Below are 23,166 nucleotides of genomic sequence, written 5' to 3'. Positions count from 1 at the left end.
ACAACATCAAGTCAATGCCGCGGGACTGAACAACTTTTTTTTGTGTTAATGGTGGGTGTAATTAACTTGTCTCACCTGGGGGTGAAAGAATCACAAGAAACTGTTGCCAAGATGCATTTGCTACCAAGCCAGAAAAAGAATTGCAGGAGCTTTAAGTTGAAAGCAATAAACTACAACAATTTACTGGTTTATTCTTGGCCGAAATTGTTCAAGGATGTTCAGGTTGGATCTTTTTAGAAAGTTAGAAAACACTCGAGAACACAGAGCAATACCACCAACTTTTGCCAAGCCATGAAATCAGTACTCGACCCCCAACACATGGCCCCAAAGGTTTGCTTCCCACTTTTCTCGTAAAAGATTTCCAGCGCATTGGTGAGTGCAGTATAACAAAGAAATTGATTGGAACACAGTCTGGGTCATCTTTGTCCGTACACAAAGCCTGTACAGGTGCTTTTAAGAAAGGGCAATCATTTTATGTGGGTATATTAAAATGTCTGTCATCTTTGGAAATGGAAATGCTGTAACATTGCACAAAAAGGAAGGTCATGCTACAATGCAACAGTATGAAATAGTAAAAATGAAACCTATCATTTAGTTGTGATTAAAGTTGCCGGAACAGGAAAATAGTGTACTCGATAGCTATTATCTTTAAATGGTACATAAGGCTTTCAAGACTGAAAAACAGGTACAGTAAACCACAAAAGTAAAATTAAATGAATATACTAAAACAGAAGGAAAGTCTGAGTTATGACTTTGAAAGACAAACTGTTGTAAAGTGGAAAAGATCATTCAGAAGTACCTTCTTTTGAGAATCCTTTTATTTTTTTCTTTAGTCCCTCGAGTGTAATGGGACAGCTATGATGCTTCGTGTTTTGCTATTTACTGTCAAGGGCAGAGATGGGGACTCGAGTCTGTGACTCGGACTCGAGTCGCACTTAAGTCGCACACACAGAGACTTGAGACTTGACTTGGACTCTTGACCAAAAGACTTCAGACTCGACTTGGACTCGTGTGTTGGGACTCGTGAACAATCATTGTGTTTTCTATTTTTGGCGTATTAAAGGTGGGGTAGGTACATTTGAGAGAAACCGGCTCGAGATCGCTAGAATTTGAAAATACACAACCGGAGATAATCTGCTAGAGGCTGCTACTTCCTTATAGAGCCCGCCTCCTCCAACACACACGAACGCGCACATGACCAATGAGGGCACGAGATAAATGTGTGCCCAGATGGAAGGCTGACAGGCAGGTAGGCCATCCAGTTACTTTAGCCAGGCTCATTACGCAGACGTGCGCGCCTCTGTTACTACCACGTAGTAACACAATAGCGACCGGCGGCACACCTGCGGCTGTACCGCTTGTAATTAGGTTCAACTACAAACACTTCGAACAAATCGCCGGCGGCACCAACAAAAGGAGCGCACACTGCAAAGTCTGCAATATCAAAATCAAGGATGCTGGCGTAACAACGTCGAATTTCCTCAGGCACTTGAAAACTCACCCGGAGAGGTCAGTCACATTAACGCATGGACGGTTAGCAAACATGTTTAGCTCAGCATCAGCTATGTAATGTTAGCTTAGCTTGCTACTAGCTTTGTAACTGAATATTTGAAAAGATGAGTGAATGTTTTCTTGTCGCACTTGTTTGAGTTGAGTGGCGTTGACATCCAACTCTTGACATGGCATAAAAAAGGTCGGTAACGTTAATCATTACGTTCCGCTGCCACCATTTACTGGCTAACGTTAAACGTAGAAAAATACATAGTTACATACATAAATACATCTGTGGGTTTATAGGCAGGTTACAGGTTTATTGTTGACCACGTAACGTTAATGTTACAGGTTTATCAGGTTACCATGACACTGGCTTTGAGTGAGAGGATAGAGGAATATGTTTATCAATAGTAGACTTAAAAGATGTCATTAGAGACCCAGTGTATAATAACACAGTAAATGCTTTGAATTTCTTAGATATAGCTGTGCAGTATTCTTAACAGACTGGATAGCAGCAGACAATAGAAGGCTTATTACAACCAGAAGAGACATGAGACTTTTATTTTTAGAGACTTGAGACTTGACTTGGACTCGTGACCAAAGACTTGAGACTTGATCAAGTCTCACCCCACAAAGACTTGAGACTTGAGACTTGACTTGGACTCGTGACCAAAGACTTGAGACTTGACTTGGACTTGCAAAAAAAGACTTGTGAACATCTCTGGTCAAGGGGCTAAGGGAGAGGCAGAATATGTTGGCGGGTCCGACCTCCTCTGGAAACACTTCTCTCTTACTGCTGGGTAATTTTCTTAGTCACAATATTTTATCAAGCACTTCCCTCGTCTCAAAGACAATTGTTTTTTGAACATGTTTGAAGTTAGAAGCCTTAAATGTGATCTTTGGTTACCACAAGCTTAAGAGATTTTCATGTTTTGTTGTACAACATAAAACATTTCAATAATTTGTCCGCATTTACCTTATATATTGTGATGCACAGCCATTCAACTGACATTTAAATATTTTGTAGCATCACATTAGCCTTTTATTTCTGCCAATTGCATTTATGCATACAAATACAAACTGGTGTTGATATATGGAGATTATTATAACAAAAAGTGTTGAGTATCATAACTGTGTGCTGGCCAAATAGCTCTTTTTTTTCAACATACCGAAACCCAATGGGGAAATCCAATTGCTTTTTTAACCTTTGGGATGGTAACTTCTGGGTCGCCCACAAAACTTGCACCACTCTATTCCTTCATTTGTCACAATCGTCTTGTCATTGCAGACTCAGTCACCCACTCCTGACCTGCAGTAACCCTTTTCCCGCCTTTTCATCACCTGACCTTTCCCGCTCAAATACTCGCCTGCCTCCCATTTCCCTTATCATCCTTGCAGTATATCAAAGATTAGTGTATAACTCCCTTTGGATCACTTTGGAAGATTTTGCAAGATCAATTCGATATTTTAATTATTCTGATTAGTTGTCTTGGCGGTGTAATTGAGGTCAATGTGCATTGCAGGAAGGCAACACATTTTGCTCTCCTGTCTGGCTATCCGGACTCTATATTGAAGCTTATACTTTGAGAACACTACAGAAATTACTTCTGTCAAGATCCACATTCACTGACAGAAAACCTTAGGGAAAAGGTTTGAATTCCTACAATTTCTTGGCTTCCTTTAATATTGTAAAAACATCAGCTGTCAGCCATTATTTCTTCCTGAATATCAATGATATGCGCTTTGTTACTGACACAAGTGCCTACTGAAGAGTTGACTAAACTGTGTGAGAAGGCCAGGGGCCCTCTTTTTAGATCTGTTTTGTTTGTCTGCCTTTTGCATATCCTCTTCTGAAAAGAGGAATGTGATCTTTAGAATCCAATGTTTGTGTATTCACAGCAGGGGCGGACTGGGGCTAAAAGTGACTGGGACCGTGCTAGTGAATTGTCCGACCGGCCCACTTTGGTACCGGCACACCGGGAAAACTCCCGGTATCCCCAATGGCCAGTCCGCCCCTGATTCACAGGCAGCACATTTTCTCTCTCAGATAATGACGGGAAATGTGATGCCTTTTGCAGGTATTGATTTAATTGGAAATAGAAAAAAATTGCATGTGAATCAATGTCAACAGAAGCATATTTCATGACACAAGCAAATTGCAAGCTAATACCCCCTTACTAAACCAAGTGGATGAGAAATAACAGCCTGAATATAAAAACTGACCATAACATCAATTGTTCAATTTGAACAACATTTGAAAGATTCATGTGATTACATTAGACTCTGCATGCAACCACTATTGCAATACTTTGAATCAGAGGGAGGGCCATCTGCCAGTTAATGTAGACTCCAGCTGCTTGGGTCCCGAGAATCCCCTATACTTACTCTTTCAACGGGTGACGTTCAGCACCCACCATGAGCCATCCTGGAAGACAACATAAAGACAGCATAAAGTCAACATTGCTCCGGCTAGTCAATCAGCCTTTTCTCCCCCGTCCAATCAATTGAGTGCTTGCCTTCAGAGGCCTGAAAATAGATTGAGGTCCGCTTTGTGTGGTATAACAGATGAGAGTGCACTTAACTACAGGGAGAAAATGGGTAACATTTCCATCCTCAACTCTGCAAATGTATCAAGAGGGGTATATTCAGTTTTCAACATTTGGCCAATGCGTTATGCTTTTAGAGTCCAATTTCCTGCTTGCTCTTAACATCACAGGGTACATTTTTCCACATATCCGAATGACAGATTGCAATCAGCAGGACTAATGTTAAGGAAGCACTCTATTATTTGAATTCATCCTTACCTCCAAAATGTTAAAGGGATATTTACTATGGAAAAGGCTGTTTGCTTGAAATGCTCATGTGAATGTTGATGGTATTCTCCTTTTGTGTGGAGCAGCTTGAAATCCTTATTAACAATCAAATTCAAAGGGGAGCTATATGAACATTCCCTTGACGTCATTGGTGGGAGACTGGACGAGATTGTCTTCATGGTGACCTTTACCAGCCCATGTCAATTAGCCAAATATCAAGAAGCATGGCTCAAAAGACTTAACATATAATAATAACAGCAAAGCAAATCACATTGCGGCATACTAAATATGACATGCTTCCAAGTGGATCTGCTTTATATTCCTATCATTTTGAGATTATTTTTGTTATGCAAAAAGATCCAAATAACATTTACAGGGTATGAGCATTTTTTTACATGGGTTCTGGAATCTGAAGTCAAATCGAGTTTTTAGAAGATGAATGTGTCCAAATTGAGCTAAAGACATCAGTCTTAATTAAATAAGTACAGTCAAATGAGCTTGTATGGACAGTACTGACAAATTATCTATTTCTGATCTCCTTTTGAGGATTTTTAAGAAAAAAGGAACGCAAACACAACATTTGCTGAGGGATAACAATTTTGATTATTTGATTGGAATTTAATTACCATACGGATAAAGCTCTGCTGCAGTAGTGGTTTGAGAAGTAAAATGGATGTTATGGTCCCTTGTTACAAAAGTTAATTTAAGCATACCACAGTTTTTATTTTCTGTCAAACATTTTTAACCGCACATGTTCGAATCTCTAGAGATTCAAACTGATATATGGTAGACTAACATAAAGGTATATTTTTTATATTTTGTAATTCAGGAACAAGTTTCTCAAACTGATTCACTTTTTCTCCAGCATCTTTTAAGATGCAACAGAAAACAGTTTTCTATGAATTCTGAGTAGTATTAGTGTCATAGTTCCAAGTAACAGCTTGGCATTCTGTAGGTTCACTGATGGCTCTCCTGGAGATTAGCCACATCAGTAAACCTTAATACCAGGTTAAACCCAACACCATGAAATGGGATTGTAGCAGATAAAAAGTGCAAACACAACAGTCACTTCCTCATCTAGAAGTGCATGCTTGTGAAAAAACGGACTGTATTTACTGAATGCAATAATGACAGAACAAACAATATATAATTGAACTTGATTGAATGGGCGGCTGTGGCTCAGTGGGTAGTGTGCTGGACTTCGAATCAGGGGGTAGCAGGTTCAAGTCCCACTGCAGTCAGCATGTCGTTGTGTCCCTGGGCAAGACACTTCACCCCAAATTGTTCCTGTGTGTAAGTCGATTTGGATAAAAGCGTCTAATGACATGTAATGTAACAAATGTGTGTGATTTTGATTAAATTGCTGTCAATGTCACTAAAATGTATCTTTTAGTTGATTGTATGTACATTACCATGTCTAGAATCCCCATATGGAATAAAATAAAATGTTGGATAGGTCTTTGTTTTATAATTAAGCTTTCTGTTCACCACTTCACCAACTTGTGATTATGCCTTAGCATGCTTCAAACAAAGTGCTTATTGGATTGCTGAACAGCGCTTGAACTTCTCTTCCAAAGTGCCTTTTTTCATTCTTTACACAACCACTTTCATCAATCTGTGTGTATTCAACTAATTGCAACTGAATGAAAGACTGAGTGTGAGCTTTTTAGACGTGTCCGGACAAGGCTTAATACAAACTATTAGATTTTAAGCATGCCCAAGCCTTTGCTTGGGCAATGGTTCTCACAATCCTTTTTGTCATCACTCATGAATAACACTCTTAAATCCATGTGACATTTGCTTCACCCTGCAGTATAACTTTTTTCTTCTTAGAATATATATTCCAGGAAGATATTTAGAGTCCCTTAGTAGCTGATCTTCTTGTCAATGCTGCACGCTGCTAACGGAAGGTCATGGTTTAAACCGAAAAAGGACAACATCTGCATATTGCAAAAAATAATCGGAAAATCAGTAACTGCTTATACCTCAACTACACAAACAGTGGATGTAAGCCTATCTAATGATACATTAAATATAACTAGATTTCACTAAGAATCAACAACAGAGAGGTAGAATCATAGAATAATTAAAACATACAGTACATGAGGTCTTGAAGGGTGTAAGACACTTCCTGATTTGTTACATTTCTGAAATGCTCAGATGGTTTTTCCTCATTAAATAGCTACAAGCGAGTGTCAGTCCATCTGCTCTGTGTGTAATCTGGAATACACACCTCTTATCATTTTAGAGAGCTAACAGCATCTAGATCCCGAATCTGCTACAGTTGATCAGTATATTCTCCATTGCACCAAGACGTACTCTATTCAATTGCAATAGAATAGCCATCCAAGTCACGTTTATGATGAATTGACACACTTGACACAATGCTGTGAATCAATAGTGGGGGGAATTGTAGAACGATGAATATAAGCGGGCACATCCTAAGTTTCTGTCTTCTTTTCCCCTGGTTTGTAATTGTGAGGCTTGGCTAATTAAAAAAGAGTTCCCAGGCAGTCGAGGAGGGCCGTTGCGGCTGCGGTTCCCTCCTTCAGATGTTCTTGAAGAGGAAGAGGTATTAGAGCCATAACGAATGACAAAAAAACTGGCTATTCACACATAATTGCTCACCCAGGTAGGATGCAGTGAGGCTGGTGGCCTGACGAATGCCCGAAGTGTCAGTTCCTGTCAAGATGATGAAGCTCTCCAATGCCCCCCAGCCCTGCTCTGAGACCCCAGTGCGGTCCAAATGAGACGTCAATTTAAAATGTATAAATCCAGAATTGATGAAATATGTGGGGACTGTAACTTCAGACTTTGCCTTAGTTAGGTTTCCTTGTGCAGAGGCCCTTAACTGGGGATTGGCTCGACTGAGCTATGGATTTATTAATGAAGCCAATACATCTGTGTGTCTCTGGAAAAGGAAGGTTTTGTTTGAAACAATGATCCAATCTTTAGAAACATCTTTTAGAGCATCATAATTCAGCTCCCTCCATGAAAGTGCTATGCAAATCACCTCATATTGATGTGTGTTGTTCTTTCAGTAATAGGTTGTCAACCCCCTGACATGTCACGATGCAAAAGCAGATTGTCAATAACTTTTTGAATGCATGCTGTTGGGAAAGTGTTAGGAACCTTACAGACACTTGGACTCAAACGCACGACTCAAAAGAAAGTTTGTTCAAAATAGTCTTTACTATAATCTCTTGGCGAGACAAGCTGGGTCTCTAAATGGCACAAGGCACAAGACGAACTGGCACAGGACAAAGGGAGACAGGACTATTTATACATGATGTAAGGGGGAACAGGTGGAAACAATCAGGGGCGGGGCAGACACTGACGATGGCCGGAAAACACACAAAGGGAGGAAGTAAGGGGACCTGAAATGAGACCAGAGGTAAGTACAAAATAAAACAGGAAGTGCAATGACAGGACTAGACAGGTGAACAAAAAGACTTGACTAAACATAAATCTAACCTGGGCTATGAACTAAACGTGAAACAATAACATGAACCTGATTAACATGACATGAACAATTTAGCAGACATGACGGGATGTTGCAGAAAGGAGGCTGCTCAAGAGCATAAAACGTATACTTATCCTATTATTAATAAAGAGTAATGGACATAAAAGTGTATTGTTTTTCATTGTACTCCATGTTCAAACAAAAACATTCAATTGAAGCCATGTAAGCAGGTCTACCAGGCTCCAATATCCAGGAAAATCTGCCTAGAAGCTACTGTAATAACCTAGCATTGTCTACAATGTGTGAAGGAGTTTAAACCTAAAGACAACAGATGATTAGTTGTCCTCTTCCAACTGAATTAGAAAGCCTTTGAATTTCAAGTCTAGATGGGAAATATGATATCAGCACCAACATGGCTTTAGTTTAAAAAGAGTCTGTATATCAGGAGATTGAGGTTGCGCTTCATGCAGTTTGTGTACGAATCTAATAAATGATTGAAGTCACAGTCATTCTTTTTATTGTTCAAAATCATTACCTGTTGACTAGTACACAAAACAAATGGCTTTCCTTTACCTTCATATTTTTACTTTTATTCCATTTATTCTAAACTGTCCTTCTTACAGACTTTTCTAAAGACTCCTTATTTGTCCTTCATGACTCACTGTTCTTGACTAAGGCTGCGGCCCCACGAGGACGAATTCGGTCGTTTGCGTTACTGTTTAGTGTCATATAGACCGTTCGGCCCCACGAGGACGACCGAATATGGCACTAAACGACTGAGGAAACGACAACGGGTCCCAAGGTGGATAGAAATGCATACGCCACTCTCTGGGGGGTCAAACAGCTCCGTGTGTGCGCCCTATACGGACATTTTCAGATCACTGATAGTGATTGCGCAATAGCCCTGCCTCTCCCCACCTCTTCTGCTCACCTCCGCTTACCCCGCGCCAGTGCTGAAGTGTTTCGCCACCAACAACAACAACAATGGCGGATCGCAGAGTTGCTATCGTGCTCCGGACGCTATTGACCATGCTACAGTTGTTTGTGCAACATCTACAGCAATAATGATGAGGCAATAGCCCCGCCTCTCCCCACCTCTGCTGCTCACCCCCACGTCAAAGTAAACTGCACCCTGAATTCAGATTATTTATCTTTCTCTCGCGAGTGAAGTCTAATCTGACAGGACGGAGACACGCAGCTCTGCTCACCTGCAGCTCCTCCCTCTGCAGCAAAACACACACTTCAAGTCAGATCATCACCCTTAGCTATTTTAATTACCTCTCAAACTCCCTAAACTAGTTATAAATGTTTATTTTTACAGTCGGCCGGGTCACTGATTACTGGATGAGCTGCTGCATGAGACAGACACTGGCGCTGTCCGAAGAGAGGGAGGAAAAAGAGAGGCTCCGTGTATTTTATCATTATATTATATAGAGTCGTTATTCATTTGTTTTAAAGCTCAATAAATAACAAAGAAGACCTTTGACCGGCACTTTTATAATTTTGTCCGGAAGATTTCAACTTTAATACACGCTGACTGGCGAAAAACTCTGCCCGGTTCCCTCGGCCCCCACCGCGGAGAATAAACAGAAGGGCAACCATGACAACCATGCTTCTTCGCTGCTTTTGTGGAGGAAGTTACAGCGCCACGTAGAGGCTCCTGCATATGTACTGCAGCTTCTCCAGCGGTTGGAGCTAAACGGAGCGGTCTCGTGTGGGCAGACACTATCCGGATAATTATTGCATGTGGACGGAAGCCGTTTGCGATTGCGTTTGCGTTAATCCTATGCGTTTAGCCGTTTTCGTCCTCGTGGGGCCGCAGCCTAAGTGATTGCACATCCCTCTTGGGGGCAATAGTGTACTTGGACCCTGTCCCAAGTGGTTCATCATTACCTTGGAAATATTGTTTAATATTCAATATTAAATGGTCTTGGAGACTGGAAGAAAAGAAACATAATGAGAAACGTAATGATAAACAAAATTGCCTTTTGTCGCTCCCAGCTAAATGCCTCCCTTGACACCTCCCAATCCTGCCTTTTCCTGCCCATACCACTGTTAAATGATTAGGTTGTGAAATGGCTTTTACTTAACCTCATTTTCTGCTGGCTGCATTTGCTACAACCTCTTTAAATAAACAGGGGATTGACTACAATTCTAGTACATGCTCCTTATTCAGGGTTCTCTGACATACGTCATAAGAAGCACCCCAGGGCCCAGGCTCCCACAGGGTTACATTAAAATTTGAAAAACAGACAGGAAGATGGACTATCCAGACCCAGATATAACACGACATGGATTCACATTGGGTTCAAAGGAAGACGGCCACAATTCCCCAGGAGGGGGCAAAAAAGAGAGCGGATTAGAGTTTGAGTGATGTTGGAAATGTAATATAAATCAAATCTGACCGGGGGAGTCACTTGAATGAGGTGACAAATGACCCCCCGTGACAGACAGGGCAGTATTTTAATCTCTTTTAGTTAATTTATCCAGGACCGGAGCACAACCCCTGGAAATCAGTTATTAGTGTCACTGCACCACACCTGCCCGGCGACAAAAGGATGAGTGGGAAAGGGGTAGAAAAACATTTAGAAACCAGCGCTGATGTCTTACAAGGGACATAATTAACAGATGTAATAGTGTAATTGTGCGCCAGGGTCCCTGGGAAAGAGTTGTCATTTATTAGATGAGCGCTGGCCTGTGTAAGCCTCGCCTGTGTCCATGTGAGGAGATGCCAGTGGCCCTGAATGTCCTGATGTGATTAAAGAAAAGTCCTTGCAGAGAAACATCTGTTTGCCGGCAGACATGTTGTCACCCAGATGAGGTCGAAGGAAAGAGTCTCGGGAGATTAGCATCTGGGTTTTTCATTTAGAGAATCTGCTCCTCTCTATCAGTTCAACTCTTTTTTCTCTTTTAAATCTGCTCTTTGTCATTGCCCCTCTCTATTTGCAACTCTATTTTTAAAACGCTTCTCTGTTTGAGCCATTATTTCTCTGTTAAAGTGGCACTTATTACAGTGTGTTTAACCAATTTTGAGTGTTACAGCTGATGATAAAAACCTAAATAATGCTGGCAACACAGGCGTGGCGATAATTACTATGTTTGCAGTACCATTAAAGGGTTATTTAGAGACAAGGCAAACAGGCTAAATGTAATCTGTGTTTTACTCAAAGGGGAAAACCTAATGAGAAAATGGGGCTTATTGCTGGGGGAATGATATGTGGTAATTACATTAAAACAGATAGCAACTCTTTATGCAACCAGCTCCCACTCCAGCACAGTATAATAGTACTGCTCCTCAGAGATTAATTCTGGGGAAGATATGAAGTTCCACTTTTGATTGATGGGATCATTAGCTCAGCTTTCACATGGGAGCAAATGTAAATAATTTGACTTCAACATATGAAAGATGAAATATGATGTAATTTGTGAGAATACAAATGCAAAAGGGACAGGGTCAAACATGTTGAAGATTATTTGATGGTCCTCGGAGTAAGTTAAGTTATTATCCATAGAAAAAAAGGTTGTTTTGATGTGAATGAACCGATTATAAAGCTTTTAGAGTGACTTTGTTTTAACTCTGAAAAAGTCAAATGCATTAGTATCCTGCATTGTTTCACTAAAAGCTTTTTAACACTTCATTTGCACCTGGAACTATTTCTGTGTCTCCATTGCTGCGATACCACCTGTATTTGACATTCATTTATCTCACAGCCCTCACATGACTCAGTGTTGAGTCAGTGTCATGCTACCAGCAGCATTCCACTGTCAGAGTCCATCATTGCAAAGCGATATCTTGACAGACGGTGTAATTACTTGTTAACAAGGGTGGAGGAGGGGATCTTTATCTGAATATGTCAAACACGCCTCGTCCATCAAGGTGAGGGACTTAACAAAAAACCTCTAACATTCAGTTACTGTGGCAACAAGGATAATATACATAATCCCATACGAGTCTGTTTTTTCTTCACACGTCAATATGGTGTGTTGCTGGGGAGTTTCGGCACGTGTCAATCAATAATCAGTGCTGTTACATGCATTTGCTGGATTCATTATTGATTGAGAATTGGTTTCTGTGTGTGTGAATCTTTTACAATTGTGTTTTTTATTATTGCTTTATTAAGGGATAAAACAGAGGAAAATAGTACAGGAAAAGTTTAAGATGGACACACATATACTGCACTGCTCTGAATGTGTAACAAGCCTGGTTCTAAGATGGCCTACATCCACTTGCTGAAACTTTTTTCTAACAAAAATAATGTCTTGTATTCAGATTTATACAGTAAGAGTTTAGAAAGTAGCCGGGTTTCAAATCGGTTAAATCTATTGCAAGTTTGCAGGAATTCATATTTAATTAATGCATGTTTCTATCAGCTTCTGCAATGTAAATATATGAAATTAATAATAAGACTTGATTGATTGGATTACTTTTAGTCTTGTAACTGGATAAATACTTAGATTTATTGAATCACCAAGTGTACCACCTAAACCTAGAAAATTAACAATTTGCAGGAAAATAGGTGTATGGAAATATAGCCTTGGACCAATGTATTTTTTAACAATACTTCATGTGAAAATGCCACAGATTATTTATTTTAAACTCAAAGTCAAACGAGAGCAGATTGGATGATGCTGTGCCAGGTTCGGTTTTTGGCTTTAGGCACGGCAAATATTCCGGATTAGGATCAGCACTCATGTGCCCGTTAAGAATGATTGCGTTCAGGAAAGGCGCTTTGGTTTATTGAACACAGGGATTTATCTGATCCTCTCAGGCAGCTCAGATCGTTTAATGCTGCCTGGCTTTCCCCCAAATGAATTCCTCTGATTAGACATGGCACAGCCCAGACTATCAACCCCAATACAAGGGAGAGGATGTGAGGGAGGTTTACATAAGTTCAAATTGTTGTTGTGTCATATGTTATTACTGGGAGTGAACGGGATGAGCAGGAAAACAGTGTGGCAGGAGATGGTTTCAGTACCACACCATGAGTTGAAGAGAGATTCGAGAACATGGGCATTTTCTGTTTAGAAACCCAAGGGATATTACATGATTTGCAGAGGATCATTACATCGAACACTCTCATATTTATACATTATGGCTGCAGTACAGTTACAACATGCTGAAAGGCAAATAGGAGATGTTTCAGATGTTTTTAAATGTGCATTATTATTGTGCATTCCCAGTAATAGATGATCAAAACATCTCTCCTCGAACACATGTAGATGACTCACCCTCTGCTTCCAAAACATCCAACAGTGTAAACCCTTCCCCCCTCACGCCAAGCCAAGGCTTGTTGATCTTGATAAAACTCCTTAAACCCAGATGTTTACATTGTTAGTGGACAGTAATCTATTGAGTAAAAACCTTCTAATAGGGATTCAAACAGCTCTTCCTTGGTCAAATGCTGCTTTGAAGGCTTCTATTAGTGCCATCTCGGATACTTCTCTCTGCTTTTAATGAATACAGAGATACATTCCTTATCCTTAAATCCTTAAATGAGAACATTTTGAACGTTTTCATATTTTAAATAATCCGCCTTAGATGGTCGGGTTTACAAGATCGAAAGTTAAAGGCACAGAAAATACATTTTTGTCGATTAGCTACATACTATGGAAAAAAACATCCTCCATTAGGACCCATTGCTGAAATTAGAAACAACTTTGGGTATTATGTATTTTTACCTTTGTCTGTGCTGTTTTAGCGAAATATAAATGTCATTATATTTATCAGGAAGCGCACAGGCAGATGGTACTGTCTTTAAAAACTGATGAAACTACACAACACAGAACTGAAATGCAGATTAGTTTAGTTTGAAAGGCAGTTTGGGATATTGAAAATAAGTGTATTAAGTGTATTAAAATGAGAGCATTGATATTAAATGATTTAATATGTGTTTGATTAATACAAAGCATTTAGTAAGTAGTTAGCTTAGCTTAGTACAAAGCTGTGAAACAGCCTGACTGTCCAAAATTAACATCATCCAGATCCAATTAATTATGGCACATAAAACCCTCTAAAACAGCCAATTGTTATTTTTACACTTATTTAAACAAGCAATAATATGTCAGTGAGCTTTAGAAATGCTGGGAGGTGGATTTTGTCTGAAATGTATATCAGGGTTGCCAACTTTGGGTACCTGGCTGGAGTGAGATTTTGATATCATGGGTTTTTACATTTTACATTACACATATGCGCACTAAATGACTGCTATCGTGTCAGCAGCGGGACCTCAGCATATATACAGGATATATACAATATATACAAATACACAATATTGGACACAGACTATAACGGGCACACAGTTTCATTCACTATTGAAAGTCAAACACATGTTTGTTTCCACTGTTTTATTGTGTGCCTGTCGCAATAAGCAATTCATTGACTTATCGTACGATAAATAAAAATGAACTCGATAACTTTCCATTTACATGAGGATGTGACTAGCAGTTTGAAAGGATGTACTTGAATTATTATTATATATTATCATTATGTCAGTGCTCTAAAATGATCTAACGGTGCCGACAATAATTTCCAGGAAAATGTATCCAACAAAATACATGAAACACACACACACACAAACAAATCTACAGACTTACTCCAAACTGCCAAATATATTAATTAACACACTCTCACTATACTCTTTGACTCTATTTTGGCCTAGTAGAACAATAAGCAGCAGGCTTTTACTTTTTTATAATTTCTACTGGATCTGGATTGTTGGGTAATCTATGGTAGGGATAACCCATACAGTGGTGGGGCTCATTTGCAATGTAATTACATACACGCTCCCCTTGACAGTGAAACGCCACGCGTGAGGTTTAGATTATTTCCCTGTCTCAATCCAAATTGAACTGTATGAAATAAAAAGGCACATCTGTCTTGTAGTAAATAAAAAGGGCGACCTGGAGCCAATCCTGCAACTTCCCCACAGGTGAAGGAGTTGACATGCTGAAAACCCAACTCCTGCAGGGGGGTCTGGGGGGATTCTCCCCCAGGAGATTTTTTGAAATACTAACATAAAATACACATTCTGGTACTCTCTTGAGAAGAAAAATAAATAAATCTATTACTACACGACATATTTAAAAAACGTAATGCCATTTTAATTTTGTGTTACTTTGTTCTGAAAGCTGAACCCGCTGCTCCTCACTGAAGAGAGAAGAGAGGAGGCTGTGTGAATTACTTTACATTGTGGATAAGGGTAGATAGCACCCATTGTTCTGTGTGTCAAAATGAAAGACAGCCCACACACCTATCAATCATCAAACCGTGGGCTCTTATTTCTATCAACACGTAATGTTGTATCGATGTATAGAGATGTACTACAGCAAAAGTATTCTCCGTCGGGACTTCCTGCAACAACACCACGCCATTATCTTGATTCTGATTGGCCAGAAGACATTATCAAAGATGTTCTGTTGAGAAGACGATCACTACGTGACAAAAGTTTTCAAAACTGTTTCTAGTCTTCGGTATTCTTGTTTTTGGCATGAGAATAGTTTGGGCAGCGTGAGAGCGTGAGATTGAGAGTGAAAGCGTGTGTCACACGCCATATGGGTGAGAGTTGGCAACCCTGTGTATATGCTAGCTGCTTCTTCGTTTCCACTCTTTATGCTAAGCTAGGCTAACTGTCTGGAGCACTATATTTAAAATACCACATCTGACAGAGCCAGAAAGCGAATATGTTTATTGCCCAAACTCAGTAACAATTATTTGGTTTAATACCTTTTTTACTGTCACTTGATCAATATGTTCTCATGAATATGCAGAGTTATGTAACAGAGCAGACAACAGAATTATGTTACATGAAAAAAGCAGAACACAGGATTTTTTTTCAAATCTCATTAGGGCTGTGGGCAGATGTTGTGAGGTAGCTGCCAATCTGGGATTAAAGGCAGAAGCCTGATGTTTTCTAAAGCCTTGAAGATTCACCCAGCAACATCTGTGATGACAAAAGTCGCTTTTAAACGGATGACAATTATAACTTTCTCTCCCACCTTCCTGCTTTGCAAACAAATGATTGAGTTGTGCCAAAGTCAGAACATGTTGAAGATCAATTAGAGCATGCCAATTATGGTCGCTTATAGCAATTCTATAATAGCATTAAGTAGTAGCTCAGCAATAGGTATGCTGGGTATAATATTGGTTTATTCTGAATTTACAAGCTGTTGCTGCAAATTGATGCATTACTACCACCCCAATAAAAAAGCTTTCCATTCATTGTCATGTCATAAGGATGAAAAAAAAGGTGGAATAGAAAGAATCTTTTGTGTTCATATTCATTCTTGTTCAGTTGTTTATTTCGTGAAACAAATGTATTGTCCATTAGGTTCACAGTGGTGGTAAAAGGCATCAAACTGACTGTTACGTCCCCACTAGGGATGAGGAAGTGCAACACACACCAGTTGGAATTGGTAATAATTATAAATGGATTTATTATAAAAGGGTGAAACAAAATGGCAGGCAAGAAGCCTGAAACAAACAAAAGCACCAAAGGGCGCTGACAATTGGACAATTTACATGAAAATTCTCAAATTGCATTCCACGGTAAATTGAGTTTTACCAACTGTTCCTCATCCAATACAAGGTCCATATCGTCTAGTAAAGCTCAGGACAGAGTTAACCGTGTGACAATCATTTCAATCATAATGCGCTCCAAAGATTACCTCTTTCAGATAATAAGAAATAGAGCTGTGACCTCAAACATTTTCAAAAATACACGTTTCAGAGGGTCCAACTGTGGGAAAGAGCAGCAACGTTAAATTCAAAGCAATATCTGGTGTTGCTATCTCCCCTAATAAGACACAATGTCTCTGTGGTTATAATGAGACAGATTCAAAAGGTGAATGTTTTGTGTGCGAGGCATCCATGCTACGCCTGAGAGCAATCTCATTGTCTTGCTTGGCTAGCGTGAATGCTGAGCTAACACCAGGGCTGTAATCTATCACCACAGAGATTGCACTTGTTCCAGCATTGTTTTACAAGCTGCAGAGGACTAGGGTAGATAAGCTTTATCCTGCCCTCACTTTCTATGTGAGCCTTTGAAATCCATAAGATAGAAACAGTGTAGAATGGAATAGCATGCCTTGCTGCTGTGGCCGGTGTTGCTTATGGGCTTGGCAGAGTTAAAGTGCACCTATCATGCTATTTTTAGGCAATAGCATAGGTCTCAGATACATACAATATATAAAAAACATGTCTATGAAGTGTTTTGCTCAAAATACCAAACAGATCACGCATTCTAGCCATGCCTCATATCCCTCTATTTCACATCCTGTTTCAAAAGTGCTGATTTGGGATATAAAGCTTTAAAAAAAAAAAAATTGATAAAAAAAAGGAGGGGGCTGAGTTCATGCGGGAGATTCTACCGGCAGCTACTGCCGTGATGAACGCCATATCATGGATTATCAAGGATTAATTCTGAAACAGTATGGAGCTCAAAGGCCTTCTCTCTTGCCGGTTATACCAGCAGGTGAGTTCCTTTTTATTTCCTGCTTCTTCACACACATGCTCTCTCCAGTACAGGTTAGCTCTGAGTGTTAGCGATGCTAATGTAAACATGCACCGACCATATTACGTCCAAAACAGTCAGGCATTGTTTCTGATAGCAACGTTTCTGATAGGGCCGTGGGTGTAAAGCCAGCCTACATTTCCGATATTACGTCATATCGGACGCAAATCTGGATCAGCTCCGTTGTACCCCCGTTTTTTAGAGATTTGGGTACGGAGGAAAAGAGAGAGGGTTTTATTTTCTGACGCTGCGTGAGTTCCCTGACGCACAGGGGAGACATTTATCTATAAAAGACATCAAAAAGTGCATTTTGCATGATAGGTCCCCTTTAAGGTCTACAGTCTTTTTTTTCCTGTAGCTCTTGGGTTGTCTTTGTACTTAGGTTGAACTCAGGGATGCAGGTTTTGCAGGACAACAAAGTTATCTGTTTGTAGGTTTTTCCAAAAAGAATACATTTGTAATAGCTTTTAGAATATTGTGTAAATGCATCGCTTATGTTTGCTATTTAGAGCTATTTGAGCCATGTCTTTTTAAAATTCGTATTAATGCAACACTTCATTCATAAATGTGTGTACCTTTTCTAAAATAAATGCATTCATGGTCAAAATCTTGCTATTTAGATTCTGCTTTTGAGAAATGTGTGGATGAGCTTTGTTTGATTCCTGATCTGTGTGCACAACATATTTAATTTCTAATATCCGTACAAAATGTCCAATCAGTTAGCTTTGCATACAGCAACACTTTACTTGGTCTCAGTTAGAGGAACATTTGCAGTACTTGACAGCTGCCTAATTTAAATCTCAAACTGATCAAATGTCTGAATTGTACTTAACAGTTTGCTTGAGTTTTAAGTGATCCTTTCATCTAGCCTTTAATGGTTTTCTCTAAGTGCATTTGTTCCATTCATGATTCCAGTCACTCACTTTTCAAATGATCATGTACTTGTACATTAGGTTAAAGTTGTGATTATGGGGACCACTCAACCAAGGTTTTTAAAAATGCACCCTGCTGAAATGTCCTTCACAAATAATGACTTTCAATCCAGTGTGTTCTTCAACCAGCTTCAGAGGCTTTGTAGCTAAATCTCGTTTATAAACTCTCTTTGAACACAACTTAGAGGAAAGCATTCCTACCAGCAGTAATGTTTACATCGACAACTTAAGGTCTGCTTTGGAGTAGATTTTGCTAACCATGCTCATCATCAGCTGTATGATCCTTTTTTCTTCTTATCTGCATACATTCAAGAAACAGCTAAAGCTTTCGGAAAAAGATTTGCGTAACTTCATATATTGTCAACTTCTATCTATCCAAACTATTTGAATGGCAGCCATTAGGGATGCTCCGATCGATCAGGAGAGCCGATCACATGACATAAAATACATGACACTTTTCTCTGTGCGCGGCAAAACAAGCTCTCCAAAATGGCTTCACCAGTCTGGCAGTATTTTAAGGTGTCCGAAAAAGACAATAAAATAGCGGTATGCAACGTGTGTGAAGCAGCAATCCCTCGTGGTGGAACGCAACAACGACAATTTAATACCACAAATCTCATTAGACATTTGAGAGTTCGTCACGTCAAAGAATACGGCGAGTATGAAAGGCAAGCCAACGCCAAGTCAGTACAAACTCTGTCATCCACTCAGTTGACAGTTAGCGACACATTTAAACGGAAGGAACCCTATAGCAGGGACAGCAAGAAGTCAAAAAGAAATAACTGCAAAAGTAATGGAATAGTAAATAAATATATAATGCTACACAACAGAGTTTCCGTTAGAAAGCTCTCCCGGATCACCTGTAGCTCCGCCCGCGGTGACTGACCGCCGGTGACAAGCACTTCAAGTTAGACCTAACTCACTTAGCTATTTTATCTACCTCTGGAACAACCTAAACTAGTTATAAATATGTTTATTCTTCACTGTCGGGTCACTCATTTATGGATCAGCGAGCTGCATGAGATACTGACGGGCTGTCAGAAGAGAGAGAGAGGGAAAGAGAGAGGAAAAGAGAGCGCTTCCGCTAATTTCTCCCGTGTTATTATCCAAAGTTAATGTAAACTTGAATAATGTACTTCATTTGAATGTAATAATTATGTTGGTTGTTGTTTGTGAAGCACATCATGTATTGAAAAATGAATCTGAACTTTTCGATCCGTTACGATTATAAACTGAAGCAAAATACAAATGAGCCCCATTAACTGAGTTTTAAACATCACTTTAAATGGAAGATCCCCATAGCCCCCACCCACCCTATGATCGGATCGGCTAATACTGATTCCGGCGATCGGCCCCAAAAACCCTGATCGGAGCATCCCTAGCAGCCATGATAAGAGGCAGTTGAGTTGCATTCAGACATGAAACAAAGTGACTCACCATTCGGCCATCAATAACATTTTATGTATTGTACAAAATGTAAAACAGCTTTCTTAGGATGTGTGATTCTCTTTTTGGTGGCACATGTTATTTGAGAATGAAAGCAACGAGTTTGACTCATTTCCTATGAGTTAAAAATAAAATATAATATTAAAAACAATAAATAAGTATTCCCCATGGTGTAAATACAGTGGGATACTGTGAGCACTTGTCTCATCCTATGTCCTTGTGAAATCATTTTACAATTCACACCCTCCTCTGTATCACAGAAGGGCTTGCTGGCGAGGACTGCCAGCAGAATGTGTGAATACAGATGGTGAGCAGTCCATCAGATGCACATTTTTTACAATGTTGAATAATTTCATATTGGATCATTCCTATTCCTCTCCTTTGTATCTTGAGTACTAAATTATATATCTTTTTTTGGTTTCATTTATTTGGTTGATATATGTTTGCCTGCAACCTGCAATCATTTTAACAAGAGAGTGTTTACTTGTCAGCAAAGGATGTAGCCTTTGGCCTTTTTCCAAGTGCCGCCTCCGTGTGAAACGGAGTTATTGATGTGCCTATCATCTTGATGCCGTCAATCCTCTATCCCCCCCTCATCTCACTCTCTCTGTCTCTACTCCACCCACGTAATCCTGGATTTTAATTTGTGCAGGATCCGTTGAGAGACATCAACTAAAAGGGTCTCTCCTGGCGGTGAGACTTTATTGGCAGCTCTTGGCATTTAAGAGCTATAGCGGTGGACAGGGAAAGGGAAGTGGAGGCTCAACGCGTCTGAAGAGCCAGAGCAGGAGGATGAGCGTCACATGACACAGGAGTGACAAGAGATGAACGGAAGAGAAACAGCCAAACAGTAAAGTGCAAGGCTGTGTAGTCTGCTTTTACTCTGAAAAACAGCTTGTCTAGTCCACTGGAGGGTGTTACTGCTGTATAATACATGTTTATAGAGCAGATACATACACTTTCCATTTCAGGACTGAGTGTGCAGGATGTGTGTTCATGTGTGTGCCTGCATCATGCATTAATGAGTTGGTTCAGGTGCATTTGTCTGAATGGCCAATGACTGTTCACTGACTGCGAGGAGTTAGCTTTTCAAGAATTATTATGTTGAATGTCTGGATCTGAAGTTATCAGAGAAACAAGCAGCCTCGAACAAACACTGATTCTTAATGTGAAGCTGCTTTAATAATTGATTTTTATTGTAAGTTCCATCCCCGGTCCGTTTGCTTAGAAGAGGAGGAAAACTGCAGATATTTCCGCTCCCTTTGCTGCATGAGGAAGGCCTCCTACTATAATCGAGAAAAGCTGATTACAATGAAAAACTCCCATGATCCTATGGTAGTACTTCACTCAGTTTTTGCTGTAGTTTTGATTGAGAGAAAAAAATACATATTCCACGCCTGAATGGGATATTTTTCCCAGTTTTTAGTCAGACCTGTGAACGCTGCAGTGTGCAGACGAATGGTGATATATTTGTATATTTTAGCGTTTTGAAGGATCCTTACTGAACTCTATATAATGCCACTGCTTCATATATGGCGACCCACTTGCCTTATTTCCTGCGTTTGCTTTTGCTTTGCTGGCTTTATTGAAGCGTTCCAGAGCCGCGCATCTTCATGGCTGCATCTTGCACACAAGTGTCACTGCGGCGTGATAAGCTCCTATTGGCTGGCGGTGTTGTTATTGCTTGCAGAGGCAGAGCGATATGAAGGAAATGTCAGCTGATACTGGCCTTTGCCTGCTGGAAAGGCCATATGTATGAGAGTATGTAAATCCAAGTGCATTGTTTCTGCTGCTGGTGAAATACAATGCAATATTGAACAGTGATGGAAGCATAATGGAAAGTGGCCTGCGGCTAGCCTGGTGTGTTTGCTGGGATTTCTTTAGGCGAATTTGAGAAAAATAATCCAATACTATATGAACAATACAGATGCAGTAACATAGCTGATGGAAATATCTGACTTGTTGAAGGTTCCTCTTCAAATAGTTAATCATTCTAGATTATATGTTTTACTGTCCAAAGACGCAGTTTCAATCTTCCTATGTACTAAAGATCATGAATCCAGTTCTCATTCATAACACTCCGTTCGATGTCTCACTATGAGATGCGCCTCATCGCGGAGCAAACAGAAGCATGAATCTCATTACGCCAATCCTGATTGGCTGGTGATCTTGACGTCAGCGTCAGGGGAAATCACCCCCTATAAGTAGCTTGCGCCACAACGCATGCATCATTCAAACACCTCTTCTCGCTTCAGAGCACATCTCACAGTAGCCGGGCAAGCTTCACTGTCCACAGACTGAACCCAAAATACCATTTCGGTCGACGGGCGCTAGCCGGCTACTCCTTCTGCTTCGCAGGAAGACGGTAGTACTAACGCCGTTAGTGCTTAAAAATCGACCTCGCCCTTCTCTACGAGAAAGTAAGGTAGGTCCGATTTTTTCAAGCTAGCAGCACACCTGTTGCTAGCTCGCTCCCTCTCTGCCGACACCACGGTAGCGAGGAAGTCTTTTTTTTCTCCTCCCCACGGAGGGGAGAAGGATTAAAAAAGGAGCATACTGCCACACCAGTCAGTATTCTCCGGGAATAAAAGACCCACACCGTCCTTTTTCTCTGGATTAAGGACAAGGTGGTAATACCTTTTTTCCCGTCCCACCTGTCGAGAGCGGGCCCTCTCCACGCCACGAGGCGACAAGGATGGACGCCCCTCTCCCTCACACCAGAGGAGTCAGGGACTCGGTGGCTCGACTCGGCGGCTCGACTCTGCGGCTGCGGGTTGAAGATCTCGGGCACAGACACACACCAGGTCTGTTCGTCCTGCCTCGGGCTGGAACACGCCCGGAGCGCTATCGACAACCCCGGCTAATGCGGACATTGTGTCCACTTCACAGTCAAGAGCCTCCGCCGACGGCTAGCGAGACAGGTCGGAACAGGACCCCCCCATGTCCATGGACCCGCCGGCCGGCAGTCAGGACACGGGGGCGTCCGCCACAGAGAGCGAACCCCTCTCCGTGTCGGTCTGGGGCTCATTATCAGCGATGGCCTCAGAACCGGAATCCCGCGCCCTGGCAGGCCGGGACCCGGTGACGACAAGACACGCGGGAATCCGTTCCCAAGCTTTACCAAGCTGGGGCTCCCGGTTAGACCTCACCATGGTCTCACCCGCGGAGGATGTCCTCAAGTTGGATTATGAGGAGGACGATGAGGAGGACGCCCTGGCGTTCCTCCTGTCCGGGTCAGATGAACAAGAAGAGGACACCTTCATGTCATCGGCCCAGGCTGCAAAGCCTGGAGCGAGGGCTGCTCTCCCGGGCGACAGCACACCAGCTTCGCCCGGTCTGAGCATGCCTGCAGGCCGTGTGCAAACGCGCTGCGGTCAGACTCAATGTTCCGTGGCCTGAAATGGCCAAGGAGACCTCCAGGTCCCACTACGAGGGGAAGCATCTTCCCCAAACAGCGGGCAAAGGGAGGCAACTCCTCCCGGTTTTTCCAGAAATGTTGGATGAAGTGT

This window comes from Pseudochaenichthys georgianus, chromosome 4 (assembly GCF_902827115.2).
Source record: "Pseudochaenichthys georgianus chromosome 4, fPseGeo1.2, whole genome shotgun sequence".
Taxonomy (NCBI): Eukaryota; Metazoa; Chordata; class Actinopteri; order Perciformes; family Channichthyidae; genus Pseudochaenichthys; species Pseudochaenichthys georgianus.
Note: the sequence above shows the minus strand (reverse complement) of the source record.